The following is a 25,846-nucleotide window of genomic DNA, read 5'->3' as shown; positions in this document are numbered from 1 at the left end:
TATCTCATATTTGTTCTCTTCTTTCATAGTACTGTTTTCTTGAATTTGATGGAAAATATACTAATAAAAGGGTAATATGCTAATTAGACTGGACATCTTCTGGACATCCATCTGGACGTCCTTCCGCACAAAGCCATGGTGGTGGGGGCCGAGGCAGAGGCGGTTAGGGGTGACCAGGTCAGCAGGGGAGGGCAGTTAGGGTCAATCAGGCCAGCAGGCAGAGGTGGTTAGGGGTGACCAGTCAGGCAGGGGAGCCTTTAGGGGTGATCAGGTCAGCAGGGGAGCAACTAGGGGTGATCAGGCCAGGAGGCAGAGGTGGTTAGGGGTTGTCAGGCAGAGGCCATTAGAGGTGATCAGGAAGGCAGGCAGGCAGGTGAGCAGTTAGGAGCCAGTGGTCCCAGACTGCGAGAGGGATGTCTGACTGCCGGTAGTCAAACATCCCCTGAGGGGTCCCAGATTGGAGAGGGTGCAGGCTGGGCTGAGGGACCCAGAATAGGGCTCACTCTTGGGGTCCAGTTGCCTCTATCTTCCCTTTCATTCCTTCTCTTTCTCACTTTTTCATTCTCAAAAAATCTATAGTAAACAAGCTTTAAACAGCCAGCCCTTTGTTTCGTTTCATGGGAAACCCTTAGTTATCAAGAAACTTGCAGGTGCTTCCTTGAGAATAAAATCTTCAACAGAAAATGAAAATTCCTACCAAGTGTTCTCTCTTTTTTTTTCTGGTTAATCCTTACATGGGGATATTTTTCCATTGATATTTAGGGAGAGTGAAAGAGAGGGAAAGACAGAGAGAAACATCAGTGTGAGAGGAACACATTGATTGGTTGCCTCCCTCGTGCGCCCTGACTAGGGCCCAGACTGGGAAGGAGCCTGTAACCAAGGTAAGTGCCCTTGACTGGAAAAGAACCCAGGACCCTTTGGTCAGCAGGCCAGCACTCTATTCACTGAGCAAAACCGGCGAGGGCCCAAGTAGCCTCTTCTTGACTCTGTGATTTGTAGCACCATATGAAACTAATCAGAGACTTCATCCCTTTCCTATAATGTCCCCATCTTGGGAGGATGGCATAAGAAAGTGGCAAATTCTGAATTTTTTTGTGTAATATAGTGGTCTTGTCTGCATTTGCACCACTGTTCTGATTTTCATTGGAGGAATCCTCCTTAAGGTAAGTAGTGGGGATTGTGCGTATATAAATGTAGTGAAAATGATCTAAAGACATGTTTATAGCTTTAGCTTACCAGGCATAACTTATAAAACAAACATTTCCAAGAAATTAGTTTATTTATTGCACTTAATGTTTTTCCTCTTTCATATCTACATTTTATGATAGGAAAAAACTGAGATATAAACAAAGAACATTTCCATTTTAATAACTTTTATTTGACTTTTTATTATGAAAAATATTCAATAGATATAAATGTAAAGAAAACAAACAATACAATAAATCTAATGTGCCCCTTACCCACTTTGAGCAATTTTTAATGTATAGCCAATATATCTTTACTCATCACACTTCTTTATGGGTATTTTGATGTGCATTCTAGATGTGACAATACAATACTAGAGGCCTGGTGCGCACAATCGTGCACGGGTGCAGTCCCTAGGCCTGGCTGGCATTCCAAGCATGAGCATCTGGCGTGAAAGGGCAGGTCCCAGCTGGCCTCTGGGCTTTGGACAGCAGCTGGGCCCTGGGCCCCCGCATGACCCCCTCCACCTAAGTCATGGTGCGCGAGTCCACACGTGGAGATGTGGTGAGCATGTCCGAACACTGCGGGCTGGGGCACAGTGTGGGACTCTGGGCCACCCAGCAGAAGCCGAGCGGGCAGCACGCTGTCTCCCAGCCAGCCTCACAGACTGGCTCATGTGCCAACCCACAGGGTGCCTGACTGGCCCCTTCAGTCCTGGTGGCTGTGGCCCAGCTCACCCGGAAGAGGCCACAGGGGTGCAGGGCGGGCTCCTCTCGGGTGCCCAGCACCTGAGCATGGAAGCTTCCCCGGCACTCGAGCCCTGGCGTCCAGGGGGAGGGTAGCAGGAGGAGTGAGAGTGAGCTCAGCCGACACCCCGTATTCTCACTGCACCTCCGTCCCCGTCACCCCCACCCCTAGGTAGCCTGCGAGAGGTCACAACCCCCCACCTGGTCGTCGTGGGAAGTTGGTTGCCACCACCCATCCCCAGTTCTTCATCCCAGACTGGGCTGGCCCAAATCAGGTGATCAGGGCCTGCCGGCTGCTGGTCACCGTCTGCGAAATGATGGGCAGGGAGATCAGGTCCTGGCTTGCACCTGCCTTGGCCTGGCACCACCCACTCACCTGCTCCACCATAACGCCACAGTCCCGCTCTCATTGGGGCTTATTGGGGCTGGCAGTGCCTCCACTGCCGCCCACTGCCAGGGCCACATCGCCAACATCTGCCATGTTCCACGCGTCCCCTGGTGGTCAGTGGACATCATAGCGAGCAGTTGCATTTTAGGCTTTTATTATATAGGCTTTTATTATGTAGGATTTTATTACAACCAAATTTCCAGCTATACTGGCTATTACAAAAGGATTTTAACAGTTTCAATGAATTGTAGACTATCTCATTTCTGCAGTTACATTGGTGACAAAAATACTCAAAAATACAATTTAGTGTAAAAGATGACCAAAACATGAATTTAATGGCTAAATTTGTATTATGACAGAGATGAGGTGGTTACCTAAAGGAACTAAATAGTTTTAGGTACTAACACATTAATATGAATTGGGAATCCTGAATGACAGTTTACATGTCCATCCATATTGACCTACTGACTTTTGTGAATGACTCCATGTTAATAATAGTGATTTACAGGTGTTTTTTGAATATTTTTTTCTGTTTAACTTTTCTCTCTGTTAGATCTTACTACACCCACCCATTCAATTTTGTTGACTTTTGTTTAATTTTTGACATCTCACTTCTGTAGATGTATATATTTATATTCACACATATATACATTTATATATATATACATTTATATATATATATATATATATATATATATATATATATATATATATATGTTTTAACAGCTCAGAAAGATAATATTTTCTCTTCATATTTTTTTCCTAGTTACTAGATCAGTGTTCTATCCAGGTCTAGAAAGATGATGCTCAGTGATACATTACACACACAAATTGAAGACTCCAATGAAGCAAAGCAGATTCCACGAAGACGTCTTGCTGACTTCTCTTGCAGGCCTTCCTATGTAGCCGAGAGTACCTTTCTTTTCAGGCCTTGCTTCAGGTGCCAAGGAATCCACAAGAAGGCTTTCCTCATTTGGCTGTTTCCAAAAATCACAACATATGGGTGCCCTGAAGGATATAAAATTCCTATCATATAACCAAGCATCACAACCAGCTTGTTCTGTTGCAAAAAGTATCCCCCAAATGTCATGAAATAGGCAAATTGCTGCAGTGCTGAGAGCACAAGAAAGAAAAATACAGTTTTCATTGCTCTGGTGTGGGCCTCCATACTGGCATCTCTGGAGTTCCTAATGTTGAGCTCAACGTGTTTTGTGTGTCTCCACAAAGAAAGCAGCAACAGGAAAAAGGAAATGAAGGAAACAGAGAAAGGAGGGAGGGACCCAATCATGACCATGATAACCTGATCTAAATTTTTACTCGTACTCACATTGAATAACTCAGTCATATTTCCCTCATGTTTTGGGGGGAAATGATACCAGATGATACCAAAATGATACGGCAAAGGAAGGCTCAGGAACAGGAAGGGCAAAGATACCAGCAGAAGCATGAAAACTACCTTGTTAATTCTCCATTTTAGCCAAACAAAAGAATGCGAGGAGAAATTGGCGATCTTCAGGAAATAAAAGACAGCGAGACAAGTAGTTAACCAAGTACTCAGGTGAGAGGCCAGTATCCAGAAACTAGAACAAATAAGGTTTCCTTCCATAGTAGCAGGGATTTCCTGATAGGACAGCACTGAAAACAAATTGACAATTGTTAGCCACAAAAGGCTGATTCTGGTGAAGGCCAAACTGGTGAGAATGAAGTCAACCAAGCATAACTTCCGATTTCTAGCCCAGGCAATGCAATTTGTGAGTCCAATGAATCCATTCCCCAAAATTCCTATTAAAAATTCCCCACTTGTTATAATCACAAAAACTCTCTCCAACATGGCTTCAAAGAGGAAATTCTGATCTATTGTTTGTTGAGTGACCAATTTCCAGATGATTTGCTAGATAAGGACATAAATAATATAGTTAATCATGCAGTAGTATTCTTCTCCTTGTGTTTTACTGTGGCTTTTCCTTTCAGCTGTGAAACCCAAAAATCTGCAGTTAAGACCCTGGAATCACTTTCTATAACACTCACTGAACGTTTCCACCTGCTCTGCTAAGAATTTTCAGTCTTGGTCCAGATGGTCAGCTACAAACTGTACGATTCTATGTGGAGAGAGATGACTGAAAGATCTAATTCTCATTTGCTAACATGTAAATAAAGGCATGGATTAATTTTCACTCTTTTTGAATGAATATTCTTTCTCCTCTCCCAAGGAGCTGCGCTTCATTTGATTTACAAATCTGAATTGTGAAATAGGAACCTCGGACACCAGTTTTCACCACAATAAAATACTCCAACATGTAGGTGAAAGAGCAACCCCTGTACTGCTGATTATAAAGCTTTTGTAGTGTAAGTCACTACATTACAGAGTAAGGTATAGAGCTGGAAATTTTCAGGAACTTGGCGTGCAATCTATGCATCTAACCTCAGTCTCATAATTCCCATGGAAACTTTTTTTCTTTTTTTGGAATTAAAGATGTGGGCCTTTCAGTTCATCTGTCATTAGCGTTTTAAACAGAATATAATTATTTTTTCTTATTTAATATGAAACTCTGTCTTTTGATAGGAAGTAAAATCAATTTATTTAAATTTATGGCAATTTCTGATAACATTGGACTTGTTTATACCAGTAAAAACAGTGTTCTATTAGTTATCATTTCCTCTTTTCTTTTTGTTCTCTTTTCTTGCTTTGAGTTTATTTATTTATTTGGTCATATAGGCATTTATTTATTTGTTAAATTATTTTTTTTATTTAATTTATTGTGTTGACATTGGTTCATAAAACCATACAAGTTTCAAGTGTACAACTCAATAAAACATCATCTGCATGCTGCATTGTGCTTTGGAATTAAGCTGATGAAATTTTTTTATTCCTTTCTCCATCTACTCTGTCTATTTTTACCTCACAAATGACCCTCAAAATTAGTGGATTAAAAGAGGAGCTTACATTTTCTCATAGTTCTGCACATCACCTGGGCTTGGCCAGGCAACTCTTAATGTGGCCTTTCATTTAGTTGTCATCAGATGAAGGCTGGGAGCAGAGGCATCTGAAGGCTCATCTGAGACATCTTAGATGGTACAATCTAATGGCTGGTTAGGAGCTAGTGGTCCTGGATTGCGGGATCAGGCCTAAACCAGCAGTCAGACATCCCCCGAGGGGTTCTGGATTGGAGAGGGTGCGGCTGGGCTGAGAGGACCCCCCTCCCATGCACAAATTTTGTGCACCAGGCCTCTAGTAGAAACATAAAATGACATTTAAGTGCTACATGCTTAGTACCCTTTTACTAACTATAAAGAAAATACAAGTTGAAAATGCACAAATTTTCAAAACCAATAAAATGTTAATGATTTTAATTCAATATAATAAATCATGTTTTGCTGAAACTAAATCATTTTGAACTGAGTAGATGAAAAATATATATGTGATGCTGGGGTTCTACTTACCAACTTGATCTTCTGATTTTATGCATGATTTTCATCAATGTTATTTTTCCTTTGTTCAAAAATAAATTCAAATTGAATTCTTAATCCATTCTTAGATGGGCCAATCAATTTACTATGCATCAACAGTAAAATATTGAAATAAAAACTTAACTATTTTATTGAAAAGTTTTAATGTTGGCATTATGAAGATGTCCCCCTTTTTCCCTTTAATTAAACATTTTTTATTACATAACTACTACTATACCTATTACTAATCAACTGTAGCTAACTGGTTTATACAAAAGATGAGCTCTACACAGGATAGCCATGTGAATGGTGAATACAATACTGTTCATACACTGAGTTGTTGTTTTTTTCAGATTCTGATCAGAGCAAAGAATAGATTTTTTTTGGTGGTGGTTACTATTATTATTATTATTATTATTATTATTATTTTAATCTTTAATTTCTTTTTTGGTTAATGCTTATAGCATCTAACTTGTGATGATTCCATTTTCCTATAATTGTTTTCTATTCAAATTACCTGACCTTCATTTTATTTGACCTTCATTTAGTAAAAATATTACTAAACAAGCAAAGGAGGACAATGGAGTCTTATGGCAGTATTTGCTTATAAGATCAGTATTAAGATAAGCCTCACCATGTGTCAGTTGCATTTTATAAGAAATTCAAATTCCTACAGTTTTGCATAATTCAATGCTGATTTTCCCCTTGAGGGAAAATGAGTAATTGCTTTACAGAGCGTATATATCTACAACTTTGTAGCATATTTCTGTGTAGATGCCACTCTTTATTTTCTTAGCGTTATCTATAATAATAAAAGGGTAATATGCTAATTAGACCAGACATCATTCCGGATGCCATTCCGGACATCCTTCTGGATGAAGCCAGGGCCAGAGGGAAGCCCAGGACCCGGGTGCCAGAGGGAAGCTGGTGCCAGCAGCCAGGGGAAGGAAGGCCTATTCTTATATGAGTTTTGTGCATCGAGTCTGTAGTCTTAATAATAAAGAACTAATATGCTAATTAGACTGAACAGCTGAACGACCTTCTGGACGACCTTCAGATGAAGGCAGGGCTGTGAGGGCTGGCCGAGGCTGCGAGGGGCTGCAAGGGCCGGCCAGGGCTATGAGGGCTGAGTTCCTTGCATGAATTTCATGCATCGGGCCTCTAGTCAATAAATAAAAAATGTTGTAACGCAAAAAAAAGTATTCTTTTCTAAACAAATTTATTTATTTATGTATTTTTTTAATATATTTTATTGATTTTTTACAGAGAGGAAGGGAGAGGGATAGAGAGTTAGAAACATCGATCAGCTGCCTCCTGCACATCTCCTACTGGGGATGTGCCCACAACCCAGGTACATGCCCCCGACCGGAATCGAACCTGGGACCTTTCAGTCCTCAGGCCGACGCTCTATCCACCGAGCCAAACCGGTTTCAGCCTAAACAAATTTAAAGAAAACAAAGTAAATAAAATAAAATTATAGAATCTACTTTTATAACCTTAAAGAATAATTTAAAAGTGGAAGCAAAACACAAACCAAACCACTTCTATTCTTGAAATATACATTATATTTAGGTGAAACAGAAAACTTAAATTTACCCATGATTCTGAAAATAAAATAGTCTGAATAGACATGTAAAAACTAATGTGCTTTAGTTGGCATAATAACTGGAAGATATTTTAGATACATACAAGAATGAGTATTGAAAATAAATTAAGAAATAAACTCAATGAGAAAAAGGAGAAATAAAATAAGCCTAAGAGAAGAAATAAGAATTAACTTAAAAAATAAAAGTAATATTAAATGGATGAAAAGAAAGTACTGATAAATTCAGAATTAACAATAACTTAACAATACAATAAAATTGACCAAAGTCTTTTAAAAATTTTTTTTATTTTTATTTTTTTTGTCTTTTATGTTTTTTTTTTATTGCTTTAAGTATTACAAAGGGTATTACATATGTGTCTTTTTTTTTTCCCACCCTTGACAATCCCCTGGCCTCCCCTACCCCCCAGTGTCTTATGTCCATTCTTTTAAAATTCTTAAATTACAAAAGAAAACAAGAAAAGTATTTAAAAAGAGAAGACATTTTTTCTACACTCTAAAAAAACTGAAATCAGTTTACACAGATATGAAATACAAAATGACTTATGTAAAAAATGACATTAAAATATATTAAATATATGTCAAAGTACTTAAAATCTAAGTAAAAATTATCATATTTAACAGAGCATTGATTCTTCCCCAAAGTTGCTGGATATAACTTGTTTCATAAAAGATTTGTTCAAAAAAAAGATTTGTTTAATATGACAATTTATACAAAATGTTGAAAAGAAATTTGCAGTTTCCTGATAATGTATATATTTATGTATCATGAATCATTAAATGTAAAGGTAATAAAGTGGAATAAGTGAGGAATATACAGGTTGTTTCTTGATTCTGAGAAACTGCTAACAAATTTTTATAAATTTATTCTTACAATTGGAAAACTGATATGCATAATTTTAGTCAATATATGTCTGTCATGTATACTTTATTACATTTTTATTAAAATTTTCCAAAGAAATAAGAACTGATATACTATTTATATCATTTGTTGCTGGCAAAACCTCTTATAATTAGATAATCCACTTAATTTTTTTATTGTTGACTCTATTATAGATGCCCCTTATTTTCTCCCCCTTTGCCTCCCTCCACCCCCATGTAGGCCTTGACTGCATTATTTTTATTTTTATAAATATGCTAAATATACACATATCTATATACATGTAACTAACATTAAATAAGCGTAAAAAAGAGCCTATTTCAAATAAACATTTTAAAATATTTGATATTACACATTACAAAAGAACCCCAAAGAAGGGTGAAATACAATACAAAAATAGTAACAGGAAAGATATCACACTTTTCATGGCTCTTATATGGACCTTGAGGCAAGGACCTCTGAATCCCATTGCTCTGTGCTTCATATTCTTGAGATGTTTCCATAGGGAGAAGGTGAACAGGATAAAAAAAAAATATGGAAAAGGGTATGAGAGCTCCAAGAGTGAGCACAATCAGTTTAGAAATGTTTTTAGTGTTGCTCCTTTTAGAACTCAAAATCCTATTTCTTTCACATGGATGTATCTGGATATTAATATACATACTTATTATAGTACTAGAGACCTGGTGCACGGATTTGTGCACCAGTAGGGTCTCTCACCCTGGTCTGCGCCCTCTGGCAACCCAGGACCCCTGGGGGGTGTAATAGTGTGCTAAGCAGTAGGCAGCTGGGGAGGAGCCCGAGCCTGGGCAGGGCACTGCACCTATCACGCTCATCCAGCCCGCTGCGCCTACCTCCACTGCCGACATGGAGGGAGAGGCTCGTGCTGCCACAGCTGCACTCACTGTGAGCCCATCAGCCAGCTGAGCAGTGCGCCCACTGTGGGAACACACTGACCACCAGGGGGCAGCTCCTACATTGAGCGTCTGCCCCCTGGTGGTCAGTGCACATCATAGTGACCGGTCAAATGGTCATTCGATCACTTAGGCTTTTATATATATACTAGGGGGAGTGTCCCTCAGCCCCACTTGTGCCCTCTCACAGTCTGGGACCCCTCGGGAGATAACAACCTGCTGGCTTAGGCCCGCTTCCGGGTGGCAGAGGGCAGGCCCAATCCCTAGGTGCAGCCCCTGGTCGAGCTCAGAGTAGGGCCGAATGGGGAGTTGGGGCGCCTCCCCCTGTCATACACAGAGCAGGGCGGATCGGAAGGTTGCGATGCCACCCCCAGTCACACTCAGGGTAGGGACGATTGGGGGGTTGGGGTGCCACCCCCTGTCACACTCAAGGCAGGGTGATGGGGAGGTTGCAGTGCCACCCCCTGTCATGCACAGAGCAGGGCAGATCAGGGGGTTGTGGCACCACCCCTGTCACATACAGAGCCGGCCGATCAGGGGGTTGGGGTGCTGCCCCCTGTCACACACAGAGCAGGGCCAATCAGGGGGTTGGGGCACCTTCCCCTGTCACGAACAGAGCAGGGCGGATAGGGAGGTTGTGGCCCCACCCCCTGTCACACACAGAGCCACAGGGCAATCGGGGGGGGGGGGGGGTGTTGGGTGCTTCCCCCTGTCATCCCGCTCCAGGGGCCAGGAGGCCTCGCAGCTCCGCCGATCCCAGTGCTGGGAGGCATTGCTGCTCCGCTGATCCCGGTGCTGGGAGGCCTCGCGGCTCCACTGATCCCAGTGCTGGGAGGCATATTACCCTTTTACTATATAGGGTAGAGGCCTGGTGCACGGGTGGGGGCCAGCTGGTTTGCCCTGAAGAGTGTCCCGGATCAGGGTGGAGTTCCCGCTTGGGTGCCTGGCCAACCTGGATGAGGCGATGATGGCTGTTTGCAGCTGGTCACACCCCCTTCAGGGTGGGGTTCCCCACTGGGATGCCTGGCCAGTCTGGGTGAGGGGCTGAGGACTGTTTTTAGGCTGGCGGGTGACTGAAGCTCCCAACCTCTACTTTTTTTCTGTTTTTTGTGGTTTTTTTTTTATTCTGGGATTTATTTACCTTCTATGGCTGTCACTGGAACTGAGAGCCAGCTTTAGCCCTGAGGCTCAGCTCCAGCTCTGAGACCTCGGCTGCTGAAAGCAAGTATCTTGGTTTGTTTGGCTTCTATAATTGAAACATTGTTGCCATCATTGACGCTCTAAACTCTGAGGCAGAAGCTGGCTGAAAGCAGGTTTCTGGAGCTTATTTAGCTTCTATAATTGCAACAATGTTTCTTAGACTGCAGCTCAGAGGCCGGCAGTGGCAGGCGGGGAACGTTGGCTTCCTCCATCAGTGGAGCAAGCAAGCCTCCTGTTCGCTTCAGCTGCTTGGCTGCCGGCCGCCATCTTGGTTGGTAGTTAATTTGCATATCGCCCTCATTAGCCAATGGGAAGGGTAGCGAAGTTACGGTTAATTACCATGTTTGTCTATTATTAGATAGGACTAGAGGCCTGGTGCACAAACATTTGTTCACTGAGGGGCGAGGAGGAGTCCCTCCGCCCAGCCTGTGCCCTCTCGCAGTCTTGGACCCGGCAGGGGATGACCACCTGCTGGCTTAGGCCCGCTCCCCAGGGCATTGGGCCTAAGATGGCAATCAGACATCCCTCTGGCAGCCCGGCAGCCCTCGGGGGATGTCCACTTGCCAGTGGGGAGCAGGCCTAAACTGCAGTTGGACATTCTTAGTGCTGCTGAGGAAGCAGGAGAGGCTCCCACCACCACCGCTGTACTTGCAGCCATCAGCCTGGCTTGTGGCTGAGCAGAGCTCCTCCCATGTGAGAGCGACCTGACCACCAGAGGGCAGCTCCTGCATTGAGAGTCTGCCCCCTGGTGGTCAGTGTGTGCCATAGTGACCAGTCATTCTCAGTCTTTCTGCTGTTAGAGTCAGTTTGCATATTACCCTTTTACTATATAGGATAGAGGCCTGGTGCATGGGTGGGGGCTGGCTGGTTTGCCCTGAAGGGTGTCCCGGATCAGGGTAGGGGTCCCGCTTGGGTGCCTGGCCAGCCTGGATGAGGGGATGATGGCTGTTTGAAGCTGGTCACACCCCCTTCTGCGTGAGTGTCCCCACTGGGGTGCCTGGCCAGTCAGGGTGAGGGGCTGAGGGCCATTTTCAGGCTGGCAGGTGACTGAAGCTCCCAACCTCTCCTTTTTTTCTTTTTTTTTTATTCTGGGATTTATTTACCTTCTATGGCTGTCACTGGAGCTGAGAGCCCGCTTTAGCTTTGAGGCTCAGCTCCAGCTCTGAGACCTCGGCTGCTGAAAGCAGGTATCTGGGTTTGTTTGGGTTCTATAATTGTAACACTGTTGCGGTCCTGCTCGCTCCAGCTCTGATGGCTGAAAGCAGGTTTCTGGGGATTGTTTAACTTCTATAATTGCAACATAATTGCTTAGAATGCAAGCTCAGAGGCCAGCAGCGGCAGGCAGGGAACCTTGGCTTCCTCCTTCACTGGAGCAAGCAAGCCTCCTGTTCTCTTCAGCTGCTTGGCTGCTGGCCGCCATCTTGGTTGGCAGCTAATTTGCATATCTTCTGATTAGCCAATGGAAGGGGTATTGAAGTTATGGTTAATTACCATGTTTCTCTACTATTAGATAGGATAGGATAGAAGATTTAAAGATAAGAACACTAATGCTCCCAGCAACATTACCAGAACTACCATTTCAACCTACGCTTCAGGCAAAGAAAAACAGGATTTGAGAAACTGGCTATCTTAAGAAATAAAAGAGGCTGAGGCCTGTGGCAAACCAGTCACTAAAATGATTGGCCACAACCGCAAGAATAATAAATACAACTTCCATTATATTCATCTGTGAAGATGGATAAATATCCTTTGCAAACTAACTCATCATTATTACCCAAATCAGACAAAGTCTGGAGAGCACCAAAGCAGTGAGGATTCAATCAACTGAAAAGATCTTTTGTTTCTTGAATCAGTCAATATAGTTCACAGTATTATGAACCCATTTCCCAAAATACCAATGACAAATTCTGTGTTTACTGAAATGGTGAAGAAGCAATGCAAGGCACTCACCATGTCTTCAAAGAGAGAGCTTTGATGTCTAATTGGAATGTTGATAATTTCTTGATTTACCACATTGAAATAGTATGTATACTTGTTTTTTGGATGTGCAATTAATTTCTTTTTAAAAATTGCATGCTCAATAGTAAGTCAGAAAGCACTCAGGTAGGCTAATGGGCAGGCACATAACTCTCCTTATAAAAATAATTTTCTCCCAGAGATTTAGCTGCACTCTAATCCAGGTACTCTATGTTCTCAACATAAAATGAAATTTCTCATACTTAATGGTAGGAAAAAAACCCTGAGCTCTCATTTGCTAACATGCAAATAAAGACATATTCTCTTTCGTTATTTTGAAAGCTTGCCTTTGTTTAACCTCTACCCAATTTGTTAACCAATTTCAGTTGTTATCAATACCATTAAAAAATTCAATGCCTGGAACTCTAACATACAGCAAACACCTACATTAGTAGTTGGAGTTTGGGGAGCACTAAGATCATCACTACTGAGGTGTGATGAAGAAAGACTGATGGGACATTTCCGTAGTTTATCCAAGGCTTTTGATATCCAAAGCATTCAAGTTTCCTGGGTGAAACCAGCAAAGTCACAACTGCTGAGTGCTAGATGCTGATAATTTATATTTATTTATCAATTCATCATTTGCACGTTCCCAAACACACATTGCTTGTAGAATACCTCATGGGTTTATTGTCCTGGAATGACTGTCTTCTTTGTCAATAAGAAAATGAGGTTCAGAGAATCCAAAATCATATGGATTCAAAACCTCTTGTTTTGCTCTCTAATAATTCAGACTTTCATTCATATTTATTGAACTTCTCTTGGTGTTAAAAATCATACTATACATCAAGATATTTTAAAAATATGACTACTCTTGATATTTTACACTGAACTGTAAACATTTGGCCAACTTTGGAAACTACAGACAGGGCTTGTGAGAAATGATAGAACTTTATCCTTATCCAACAAAACAGTCTCTGAGTTAAAGCCAGATATTGGCAATATTGAGAGGCTCATCTGCAGAGCACAAATTGTCCTTATTTATGCCTGACCCCCACTCATTAATACACATTCCACTGCAGTCAGCGAGGGCTTTTAGGTTTTATTCAGCTTGTTCTTACATTTTCCCAAAGTATTCTATTATGTCTGTATGCCATGATTTATTTGTCCATTTTATAACTAATGGGCATTTATATGACTCCTCAATTTCAGCCATTACAAACAGTAGTAATATGCACATTTTTGCATATACATTATGTTACACTTGTATGAAAAATTCTCTAGTATAAAAACCAGTACAATAAATGGGTCTTAGCATATGAATCTTCACCTTAAATTCATAATGCCATACTCTTGTACAAAGTTGTTTTACAAATCATAATCCAAGAACTACAACATGAAAATTGCCATTTCTACAGATCCTTTCCAACATTAGAAGCATCACACTAATATTTATATTTATATTAGTATTTATATAAATTATTATTACACTTAACATTTACAATTCTTTTTATATCCTAATTTCAAACTTATCTTCAGATTGAAAATTTTGTGTTTCTTTTCCCCTTTAGGTAACTGTAATTCTATATATGGTTATTCATATTGCATTGTATATTGTTTATACATTTATCAACATTTCATTATAGACTTTTATAACCATACTTAATCAAGTCTCAAATACTCTACTGTTACCAGAACTGTTAATACACTGGAGACATATCCTTCAGGCAAATATTATGTCATATCACATTAAGAAAATATAATTACTTAAAAGGCATGTTGTAGAGAAATTTTAGTGCTGTTTAAAAAACCTGATATAAAGAAATGCTGAAGGCTTTCTATTAAGTTATTTTCCCATAGAATGCACAAAGTTATTTCAAATTCTGTTTATAAAGTTAAAGTTGTGCTTTTCTCAGAGAATTTAATTGCCTGAGTAGTCTCAAGGCGATCTGTCTTAGCTTGATGTTTCCCAAAATTATAATAAATGAGTGGCCTGAGGGAAAGGTATTCAAAATCATCATGACAAACATCTTGACCTGATATGTCTGTAAATTAGTGAAGATCCAACTTGCTGTTAGAATGGAAATAATGTAAATGATGAAGAGCAGGAGGAAGGCTGTCACCATTTTCATGGCCCTTCTATGGGCCTCTGTGCTTGAGCCCGTCAGGTTGAGCTGAAAATTCTTGGTGTGTCTCACCAAGGACAGAAATAAAAGAAGCAAAGAGATCAGGGACAGGATAAAGGGGATAATGTAGGTCAAAGTAAGAAGAACAAGAATTTTGCGATAGAACATTTCATCTACCTCTAACTGCAAAGTCATATTTATTTCATGTACCCTGTAGGTACGCAACCAAAATTCACTCTTAGCATCATGCATTAAGATATTGAGAGGCAGTAGGAAGAAAGACCCCAGGAAAAGCAGAAGAACCACCCTGTTGACTCTCCACTTCAGCCACATGAAAAAGGAGTGGGAGAAATTGGCGATCTTAAGCAAGTAGAAAATGCTGAGGGAGGTGGCAAACCAGATAGTCAGTTGATTAGTTAGTGCCCAAAGAATAGTAACCACCTTTGCTAGTTTACCAGTAGCATACAGATGTTGAGCTAGCCCTATTATAAATGAATCCAATAGAGTTAGCAACAGTTGAATGATTCTGGTCATAGCCAAGCTGGTCAGGATGAAATCAACTGAAGAAACTTTCCCAGTCTTGGCCCATTCGATGCAGTTCACCAGTCCGATGAATCCATTTCCTAGCACTCCTAAGATGAATATTCCTGTTGCCACAACTAGAATGGAGATCTTTATTACAATGGACATCGTTGTAAGAATGTTTCTAATGTTGAGCCTCAATAAAAGCTTTATAGTGAAACAGTTGCAGATGGACATCCATTTATGATGCTTTCCATAAATATTTTCATCATAATTTCAGAAAGTACAACCAAAATTCTGTTTTGAGATGTGGTTCCAGAGACCTTCACAAAAGAATAGTGCATTTTATTTGTACTGTAATTCCAGTGCTAAACCGAACAGTTCTGTTAAGACACACACATTTCATGAATACCTATAGTATTCCTTACAGTCAGCCACTACATAAACACAAATGTTGTCCACTTATCTTGATACCTGCTGCAAATTTTCATTTGTGCCACTGACTAAATGGTGAAGTACACTAAACATGCAAATCTGAGAGGGATTATTTTACACCAGTGTGTATTTTTATCTCCTTGGAACATACACCTAAATGCAAATATTTTAAATTTTGAATAGTAATTGCTGGGAGGAAAAACCTTTACATAACCCTGTTGTTATTTGTCATTTATCAATAAGAGCCTCAGATATCAAGTATATTTGTTGATGCAATTCAATTTACATAAATAATTTATTATAATTATTTCTAGTTCAAAGACCACACCCAATCCTAGAACAAATAACTAAATATAATCACGGAGAAATATTATAGAAGCTAAATCAGAACTTATCAGCAAAGTATACCAGGAATATATACACAAGGCAGCTACAAATGCTACAATGCAAAATCAATTATACTTTTGTGAAGTCAGGAATATTTAGTGGGAACGTGAATTATTTAGAATTTATGAAGAAATACAGAAACAAATGCAAGACTTGTGTAAGGGCATGTGAAATTACCAGTGACTTGAACAAGCATGACTGCCTCCTAAACATAGGAACTTTTTTTTGTTTTACAATATCATGTTGGCTTTTTAATTGAAAGGTTACTGAGTGCCCTCCAATATCCCTGTCCTAAATGAATGTCCTCTACTTCTGCGCAATAGAGTGACTATGTTTTTCAGACTCCCTTACGGATGGTGTGGCAAAGTGAATAATGTTTATCAATGTTTTGTGAGCGAAAATTACATTCCCATCCACAAAATATCCCACACACATGATCCCCCATATATCCACCTTCTCCCTGCTGTCTGGAATGGCCATGATTCCTAGGCAATCTTGGAAGCCACATGTTTAACATGTCATACTTGTAATCAGCCTTCTTCACTGGATAACAGCATGGAGGAGGCTCCTCAGACATATCAGTACTGTTTAAAAAGCAGTAGGAAATTTAGATTATGTATGAGTCACTGTATGTTTTGGAGCCTATTGATGACAGCTATTCATTCACCCAGTCTAAGGCAGTAATTGGAATTGAGCACATGAATATTAGTTAAGAAGCACTTGAATGGTGAAGAAACAGAACCAGGAAATCTATGCCATCTGCTGATTTTGTGATGGGTTCGATTTCATTGGTTTTCCAGATCTAATGAGGTTTATTTATGTACTTATTCAATATTTCAAACATCATTTCCTCCAACTATCCCATGGGCTGGGTTTTAAGTACTGGGGACTTTGCAGGAAACAGGAAAGACATCATCCCACATTATAATTTTTATATTCTGCGGGGGCAGGCAGGCAATACAATACAAAACAAATGAATAAATTAGATCTATGAAAGATATACATTAAGGTATAGATAATATTGTGAAGATTTCATATTACTAAACTTTTAGTTGTTAAACAAGGTTATACATTTCATTATTATTATGGAAATTGCTACCAAAGTTCCATCAACCCACTTTCAGTTTCATCATTTTCCACAAGATTATAATAAAAAGAGATCTTGAAGACATTTTTAATAATTATTACATAGACATCATAGATAGCAACTTTCATGTGTGCATAAAGGTCATTGACTTATGTAGTACAATTAAATACTACACTTATTGTCAACATATATTTAAGATCAGAAAATTTTGAATCCTTTTCTGTGAAATTTAAAGGGAATGTTTACTAGCAGGTAGCAAGGTGGAGAAGATGATTAGCAGTTCAAAGACCCAAACATGGTTTAGGGTAAACTAAATAAATTGACATTATTTTTTTATTTTTGTCGTTGTTGTTAATCTTTGCTGAAGATATTTTTTCCTTGATTTTTAAAAAGTGTGGAAACATGGAAAGGAGACAGAGAGCAAGAAACATCAATTTGAGAGGGACACCTCAATTGATTGCCTCCTGCATTCACCTGGACACAAGTAAGGCCAGGGAATGAGCCTGAACTGAGGTACCAGCCTGCAACCTAGGTACATGCCCTTGGGATCAGCATGCAATAAATGGTGCTGTCTCTCCAGTAACCAGGATTCACAAGTGCAGGAATCAAGGGGTGAAAATGTGTCACTACTCACTATTGCCCCTAGGAACCCAGTAGCAAAATTTGTTTCCTCCTCCTATGACCTTATGTTCTGCTGGCCTGGAAGTCATTGTACAAAGTGAGGAACTGTTCTACCAGGAGATGCAACAATGATTTTATCAAACTGGAAATAAGACTGCCATCCAGCCATTTTGTACTTCTTGGGCCTCTGAATCAACAGTAAAGAAGGGAGATACTGTGCTGGCTGGGGTAATTAATCTTGGCTCCCAAGGGGAAATTGAACACCATTCCCTTAGGGGTCCTAGGATTCATATTGGAAACAATCTTTGGTTCGTCTTCTATAAATCATCTTCTATGGGGAAATTAAATACAACACATAACAACAAACACTTCAAGAAAGCATTTTCATTTTTATTAGTGTCAATAAGAAAATGTATCCACACCCTTCTCTTCCCAAACTTTGGTCACAAAATAGATATATTCATGAACTACTCACCCTCCAGTAATTTGAAAGAAACTGGTCATGAATGTCTCATGACGACATTTTCCTTGATGGCAGCCTGTTTACTGCTGTGCTATTACCACAAGTTTTAATTATAAGGAAAGTTTAAGAGCAGAATTTGATCTCAAAATATATTCAAGAACGCAACAGCTGCCAAGGAGGAGGGAACCACAGCGATGCTCCCCCATCCTCCACCCCTCCACACACACAGCTCATTTTCTCTTCTGCCCTCACCCTGGTGCCCACAGTGGATGAGTGGGTCCACCACCTTTGCCAGAGGTAGGAGCTCCTGACAACCCATGCTCTTGGCCCCCTGAGGTAAGTCAGAGCACATGCTGGTCAGCTTGAGGGTCCCTTTCCAGGAGGAGGATAAGGAGTTGGAAGGATGAGAAGCTGGAGAAAAAGAGAAGTGGGAGGAAGAGAAAGAGATGAGCCACTTCTTGCTGAGGCTGGAGGGGATCGGCCACATCACAGGATAAGGAAGAGCACTTAAGAGCAGATTAATCCCTCTGAACTAACCCCATTCATCTTGTCTTTCATTTGCAAAGGTTACTTAACAGATGCAACTACAAATACAGAATGTCTTAGTATATGTTGAAAAAGCTGCATTATAAGACATTTTTACTATAGCAACAGATGTCCAAAATGCAGCACAGTAGTTCATCAGACACAACCTCTTTATAACCTAAGGTTGGACCGACAGTTACAAATCATAGTGTACAAATTAGTAAGCATTCTAGAAGAAAGAGGAAAAAAAGCAAATGCATGAGTTTTTAAAAAGAGGTATAGAAGTTACTCAACCTGCTTTTCTGTAGCCAGTCCCTTCAAGCAAAAGGAGATCTATGAAATCAGCGGTTCTCAACCTGTGGATCACGACCCTTTTGGCGGTCGAACGACCCTTTCACAAGAGTCGCCTAAGACCATCCTGCATATCAGAAATTTACACTACGATTCATAACAGTAGCAACATTACAGTTATGATGTAGCAACGAAAATAATTTTATGGTTGGGTCACAACATGAGGAACTGTATTTAAAGGGCCAGAAGGTTGAGAACCACTGTAAGAAAGCCTTACAGTGTTTTAGATTCCACCTGAACTTGATATGTGTTTATTACTAGAATTTATTGGTGCTAATGAAGGCACGGGATACCTTAAGCTAGTGGTTCTCAACCTCGGCTGCACATTAGAATCACCTGGGAATCTTTTTAAAATCCTGATTTCTGGGCCTCATCCTCCGGAAATTCTGTTTCTTTGTTATGGGTGGGGCCACAACATTAGTAACAAAGAAGCAGAATTTCCAGAGGATGATACCCAGAAATCAGGATTTTAAAAAGATTCCCAGGTGATCCTAGTGTGCAGCCAAGGTTGAGAACCACTGCCTTAAGCAACTGGGGAAAAAAGTTTCTTCAAGTTTCAGGAAAAGCTGCTGGGACTGACCAAAAGACCCTGAGTGATGGATGAATAGATTACTCTGACACCTGTTTTTTTGAAAGGGAAGGTTAATACCTTTCAAATCTTGCCTTCTAGCAAGGTGTAGGGGACAGGATTATAAAGGGGAAGTGACTAGGGTGAGGAATGTAGCTATGTGCAGTCCTGGGGTCTGTAGACATCAGCTATTGTCAGGTGATGAGATGATGCTTTAACTCCTGGTGGGTTGGTCTGACCATGGTTATTGGTTCTGCTTGCTGGACTCAGCTGAGTTACCTTACCAATTACTTCGTAGAGGCCCTGCAAACAAAACTTTAAGAAAAACTTAACCCCGTATTCACATAAATATATGAGTTCTAAGATTTAAAATAATATGGTTACTTTTCAGATTAATTCAGGTGCTCTATTAGATTTATGATTCAGTGTATTTATAGTTCCTTTTAAGATTTCTCTTTACAAATGTTCTATGACTTTTATAAACATTCTTATAACTTTTACAATTATTCTTAAGTATTCCTACTCTATTTTCCTTTCTTCCTGTTATATTCATTTCTTTATATCCCTTCCTACAATTTTTACTTCCTCAACTCCAGTTCTTCTTTAATTGTACAGATCCTCTGCAACTTAAACACACCTTCTGTAACTTACACATACCCTTTTAGTTTCTCTATTTCACTTTCTTTTTTTGATCTCTATACCTTCTATTACATGAAAACCATAAATTCCATCTAATTAGTTTGAGGAAAGGTTAGTTCTACACAGGCTCCTCTATTCCCAGCTTCAGAGCATTTGGAATGGTGAAAAGTATGTCTCAGAGTTCTACCTATTTCTCCTCTAGTTGGCCTAGAATCCTTGCTCTGCTCACGTCTGTCTAACTGCCTACTGTATTCCCTCAAGGATCTTGGCTCTGAATTCTTTCAGGAAAAGGGGATGCTGGATTTCTTTTGTAACTGCTTCGTGCTGAGGCAGGTTGAAGGTTTCTCTCAGAGCCAAGAGATCCTTGCTCTCTGTCAGAGAGACAATGAGGCCTGGGCACAGAGCGGGTGGCAGTGGTGCCTAGAGGTAGTACTCCTGAGGTGCATGTAGGGATTATAAATTGGTGGAGACAAACTGTGTAATAAAATTCAGTATTATTGGGCAAAAGTTAGAATAGTTTGTAGTAATTTCCTGTTGAAGCAATTTTTCTCCCTAAAATCACCTGTATTTTTATGAAAGACTAATTTACTTACTATAGTAAGTCTAGTTGTAATTTGGCCCAATTGTTTGCATAAACACAACAAGAATAACAGTTGATTACACAGGCTATTTTTGTTTTTAAAATATGCTTTGCTGGAATCTCATGGGAAAGTTTACTCCTAGGGCAAAGAAGCCAAGCCACACAGTTGCCATCAGGCTTTGCCTGGATTCCTGTAGAATTGGGGTGCATTCCTCAAGTTGAGGTTCCTACAAGTGTCCTGAGGTTTCTTTCATGCCATCCCTCAGGAAAGCAACCTTCGTTCCTTTCCTGGAAAGACTGCCATGAACCACATGACAAAGCCAGGTACCAGGCTATTTATCTAAGCGGCTTATCAGCTTCAAAGTCCATCTTATTCCTTAGAGCTTCTGGTGACATCCAGAGTCCTGGCATGTCTCTCTTTCAGACATGATATTTCAGCAAATTTTCTTAATAAAACTATAATTGGAGCCAAAACCGGTTTGGCTCAGTGGATAGAGTGTCGGCCTGAGGACTGAAAGGTCCCAGGTTCGATTCCGGTCAAGGGCATGTACCTTGGTTGCGGGCACATCCCCAGTGGGAGATGTGCAGGAGGCAGCTGATCAATGTTTCTCTCTCATCGATGTTTCTGGCTCTCTGTCTCTCTCCCTTCCTCTCTTTAAAAAATCAATAAAATATGTTAAAAAAAAAAAGAATGTAACATTTCATTTAAAACACACACACAAAAAAAACCCAAAAAACTATCATTGGAAACTGACTTATGTCCCATTATGAAGAAATCAGATTTTCATTGGATTCATTCAAACAAACATATTACCATGAGAATAATAATTACCAAAACTATAATTATTTTTAGTTCATCTAGTCCTATAATCAACTTCTTTTTCTCCTGATTTTTCTTGCCAGCATTTCTATACATTTAGATACTCTGTAGAGTTCTAATAATTTCTATCCAATTTTAGGGGATGATCTGAAAGCTTATTCTTAGAGATATGTAGCTTAAAATAAATCAGAGTCCTTTCTATGGATCCCTCAGGAGATGTAACTTTTTAAAAATGTATTATAACAAAACAGTGACTGTCTCCAAATGAGAAGAAATTTAAAATGATATGGTTATTGATTTGATTATAATGTAAATAACATGGCATCCTGTCCTTTCTGCAAAACACAATATTTCACAATATTATAACTTATAACAATTAGTTGTAAATGAAAGCATATTGGAATATATTGAATGTGCATATGTAAATAGAATATAATTATTATTTCTTTATTTCACACAGCTTCCCATATACCTTAAGTATAAATTTTCCATCATAAGAAGAGTAGCACATCTTAAATTTTGCACCCTGGGGAGGTAGTCAAACACATTACAGTGGGGCCTTGACCTACAAGTTTAATTTGTTCTGTAATGGAGCTCATAACTCAAATTACTCGTATGTCAAATCACTGGGACGTTCGCTGCGCCAACTAGCAGTGGGGTATCTGAAACTGGCTCATAACCCGAATATTTTTGAGCTTGCAACTCAAAGCAAAAAATCACCAGAGAGATGGCTCGTATCTCAAAAAAACTCGTAAGTCAAGGCCCCACTGTATATTATTATTAAACAGTATTATTATACAACAGTATTAAGTAATTTATCCCTTTAAAATAATCAAGTTCCTGATTACCATAACATACCTTTTAGTAATATATGTAAAAACTTTGGAGGGAAACCAAGATGGCGGTATAGGTAAATACCAGAGATTGCTGCCTCGCACAACCACTTCAAAAATACAACTAAAAGATGGAACGGACATCATCCAGAACCACAGGAAGGCTGGCTGAGTAGAAATTCTACAACTAGAAGGAAAGAGAAAAACATATTGAGACTCAGAGAAGGTGCAGTGCAGAAGTAAAATACTAAAGTACAGAGGCACATGTGGAGCAGGTTGGTGGCTGAGGGAGCGGTTGTAGTTTTCAATCAGGAGGGAGACTCAGGTTCTGAGCTCCAGTTCCGGGTGAGTCTCTGGGGATCCAGACTCATACGGGAGAAGTGGGACTTCCTGGCATAGGTCAGAACTCGAGGGCAGCTTTCTCTCGGAGGTGCTTGCAGTGATTGCAGGGACACTAAGAAGTGGGGCCTCTGAGAGCAGCCATAACTGCTAGCCCTGTCCTCTTGATCCCATAGGACCCACCCCACCCAATCCCTACTCGGAGGCTTTTGCTGGATAGCCTCCAGGAGAGGCTAGATTAGCACCTCCCTAGAGATCCTGGAGCTAGTGTGCTCAGAGGTCAGAGTGGAACCATCCAGTTTGCAGATCCTTGGATATATAAAGGACATACTCAGGGGGCAGACTCAGTGAGCACCAAAGCCCCATTGAAGCAAGTCTTGCCCCGAAGGGTTGTCTCCAGCACAGAAGTTCTCCCACTGCAGACACAGCTGATTCTCACAGCCAATTGGCCTGGAGGCCAATTCCTCCCAGTGATACCTACAACAACAAAGGCTTAACTACAACAAGACTGGGCACAAAGACCACAAGCGGGTGCACCAAGAGTGTCCTCCTCAGGTAATTGGGGAGGCTGAACCACAGGGCCCTAGAGGACCCTTAGCACAGAAAACCACTTTATCAACACAGGGAAGCATAAAAAATGAGGAGACAAAGAAAAAGGACACAAATGACAGAAATGGAGGAAAGCAAACTACTGGATATAGAGTTCAAAACCACACTTTTAAGGCTTTTCAAGAACTTTCTAGAAGCCGTTGATAAATTTAGTAAGACCCTCGAAAAGACTGGTGAGACCGCTGATAAATGTAGTGAGATCCTCAAGAAATCTAGTCAGACCCTCAATGTTATGATAAAGGACCAACAGGAAATTAAGCATACACTGACTGAAATGGAGGATATTATACAGACTCCCAACAGCAGACTAGAGGATCACAAGAATCAAGTCAATGATTTGAAATACGAAGAAGCAAAAAACACCCAACCAGAAAAGCAAAATGAAGAAAGAATCCAAAAATACAAAGATAGTGTAAGGAGCCTCTGGGACAGCTTCAAGCGTACCAACATCCAAATTATAGGAGTGCCAGAAGAAGAGAGAGAGCAAGATATTGAAAACCTCTTTGAAGAAATAATGACAGAAAACTTCCCCTACCTGGTGAAAGAAATAGACTTACAACTCCAGGAAGTGCAGAGAACCCCAAACAAAAGGAATCCAAAGAGGACCACACCAAGACACATCATAATTAAAATGCCAAGAGCAAAAGACAAAGAGAGAATCTTAAAAGCAGCAAGAGAAAGAAAGTCAGTTACCTACAAGGGAGTACCCATACGAATGTCAGCTGATTTCTCAACAGAAACTTTGCAGGCCAGAAGGGAGTAGCAAGAAATATTCAAAGTGATGAATGCCAAGAACCTACAACCAAGATTACTTTATCCAGCAAAGCTATCATTCAGAATTGAATGTCAGATAAAGAGCTTCACAGATAAGGAAAAGCTAAAGGAGTTCATCACCACCAAACCAGTATTATATGAAATGCTGAAAGGTATCCTTTAAGAAGAGGAAGAAGAAGAAAAAGGTAAAGATACAAATTATGAAGTACAAATACACATCTATCAACAAGTGAATCTAAAAATCAAGTGAATAAATAATCTGATGAACAGAATGAACTGGTGATTATAATAGAATCAGGGGCATAGAAAGGGAATGACTATTCTTGGGGGGGAATTGGGGGTGGGGGATGCAGGAAGAGACTGAACAAAAATCGTGCACCTATGGATGAGGACAGTGGGTGGGGAGTGAGGGTGGAGGGTGAGGTGGGAACTGGGTGGAGGGGAGATATGGGGGAGAAAAAAGAGGAACAAATGTAATAATCGAAACAATAAAGATTTAATTATTAAAAAATAAATAAATCATATAGAAGAAGAGTTAAAAAAATAAAAAAATAATAAAAAAGTAATAACTTTGCTCTTGGACAAATACAGGAAAAACCTTTTTTTCCCCCCTTACTTTCAGAAGTTGGCTTATTTTTCCACTGGAAAACATACTCACATTCCTAAGAAGCATAACTGAGATAGTGAATTCCTTAGCTGAGAAGTAGTTCCCTTGAACTTGGAAATCCCAAACAAGCTCCAATGACTTATTGCACAGTTACTTTCATTTTCTTACTCTTAGTTTTCAAGGGTTCCATTGTGTTTTGTTACATTCCTGGTTCCTCACAGAGGGAACCACTTGCTTGGACTGACCACCAGACCCTGAGCTATGGATGAATAGATTACTCTGACACAGTTTTTGTGAAAGAGAAGGCTAAGGGGCTATTTGGCTTTAGGGACTAAGCAGCCTTGATTGTCTGACTCCTTAGGCCTTTATTGTAACCACAGCTTGAACTAAAATTCACTATTAGATACAATCAGCAGGGTAAGCATCCCTGAGAAAACACATGTGTCTGAAGTGTCCTTTAAGCAAGGATGTGTTTAAGTAAACACCCAGGGCTCAGAGTTGTTTGGAAATGTCAAGGAAGGGGCAGGTGCCTTCAGCAACTACTGTCCTATGCCTCTCCATAAAAAGCAACTATTGGGCATGTAGAAAACTTTCTGAGAAGAAAAATGGTTCTTGACCTACCATGTCAGGTAGAAATCATTTCTGAACATCACTTGTTGGAGCGATAGAAACTCTCAAGGAAATTCCCCATGCAAGAGGTGATGCAGCAATGCAGGCTAGTTGACCTAAGTAGATATGATGGTCTATGGCAGTGATGGAGAACGTAGGACACGCATGTCAGAGGTGACACACTAACTCATTTTTTGGGTTGATTTTTCGTTGTTAAATGGCATTTAAATATATAAAATAAATATCAAAAATATAAGTCTTTGTTTTACTATAGTTGCAAATATCAAAAAATTATTTCTATATGTGACACGGCACCAGAGTTAAGTTAGGGTTTTTCAAAATGCTGATACGCGAAGCTCAAAAGGTTCGCCATCACTGGTATATGGGTCAAACATAGACGGTCTTTACTCATTCATTCTGGTCTTGTGTTTTCTCCTCTGAAAATAACTTGAAGATTCTAAAAGTATCAGAAGGGAGGAGAGAAAGAAAATAAAGTGGCTCCTTAATGGTTTTTTGCATCTCACCAAAATTATTTCCCAGAAGTAATTGCTGCCATTTTGTGCTAAGACATACTCTGTAATATCTATTTTCAGCACCAAGCAACATATTTACAACTTGGAATGATAGAATGAATC

The 25,846-nt window shown here is 40.1% G+C and overlaps 1 pseudogene across 1 annotated transcript in view; it reads left to right on the top strand.

Annotated features, from left to right (window-relative positions):
* The first annotated feature begins 18,307 nt into the window (after positions 1-18,307).
* Positions 18,308-25,846, top strand: part of LOC308513977 (polycomb group RING finger protein 6-like) — a 50,947-nt pseudogene continuing 43,408 nt past the window's right edge. Inside the window, exon 1 of the transcript in view lies at positions 18,308-18,702. The product of the transcript in view is annotated as a polycomb group RING finger protein 6-like (transcript). The remainder of the gene's footprint in view (positions 18,703-25,846) is intronic.

This window comes from Myotis nattereri (genome assembly GCF_964212035.1).
Source record: "Myotis nattereri genome assembly, chromosome: 2".
NCBI lineage: Eukaryota > Metazoa > Chordata > Mammalia > Chiroptera > Vespertilionidae > Myotis > Myotis nattereri.
This window is presented reverse-complemented; position numbering and strand designations above follow the sequence as displayed.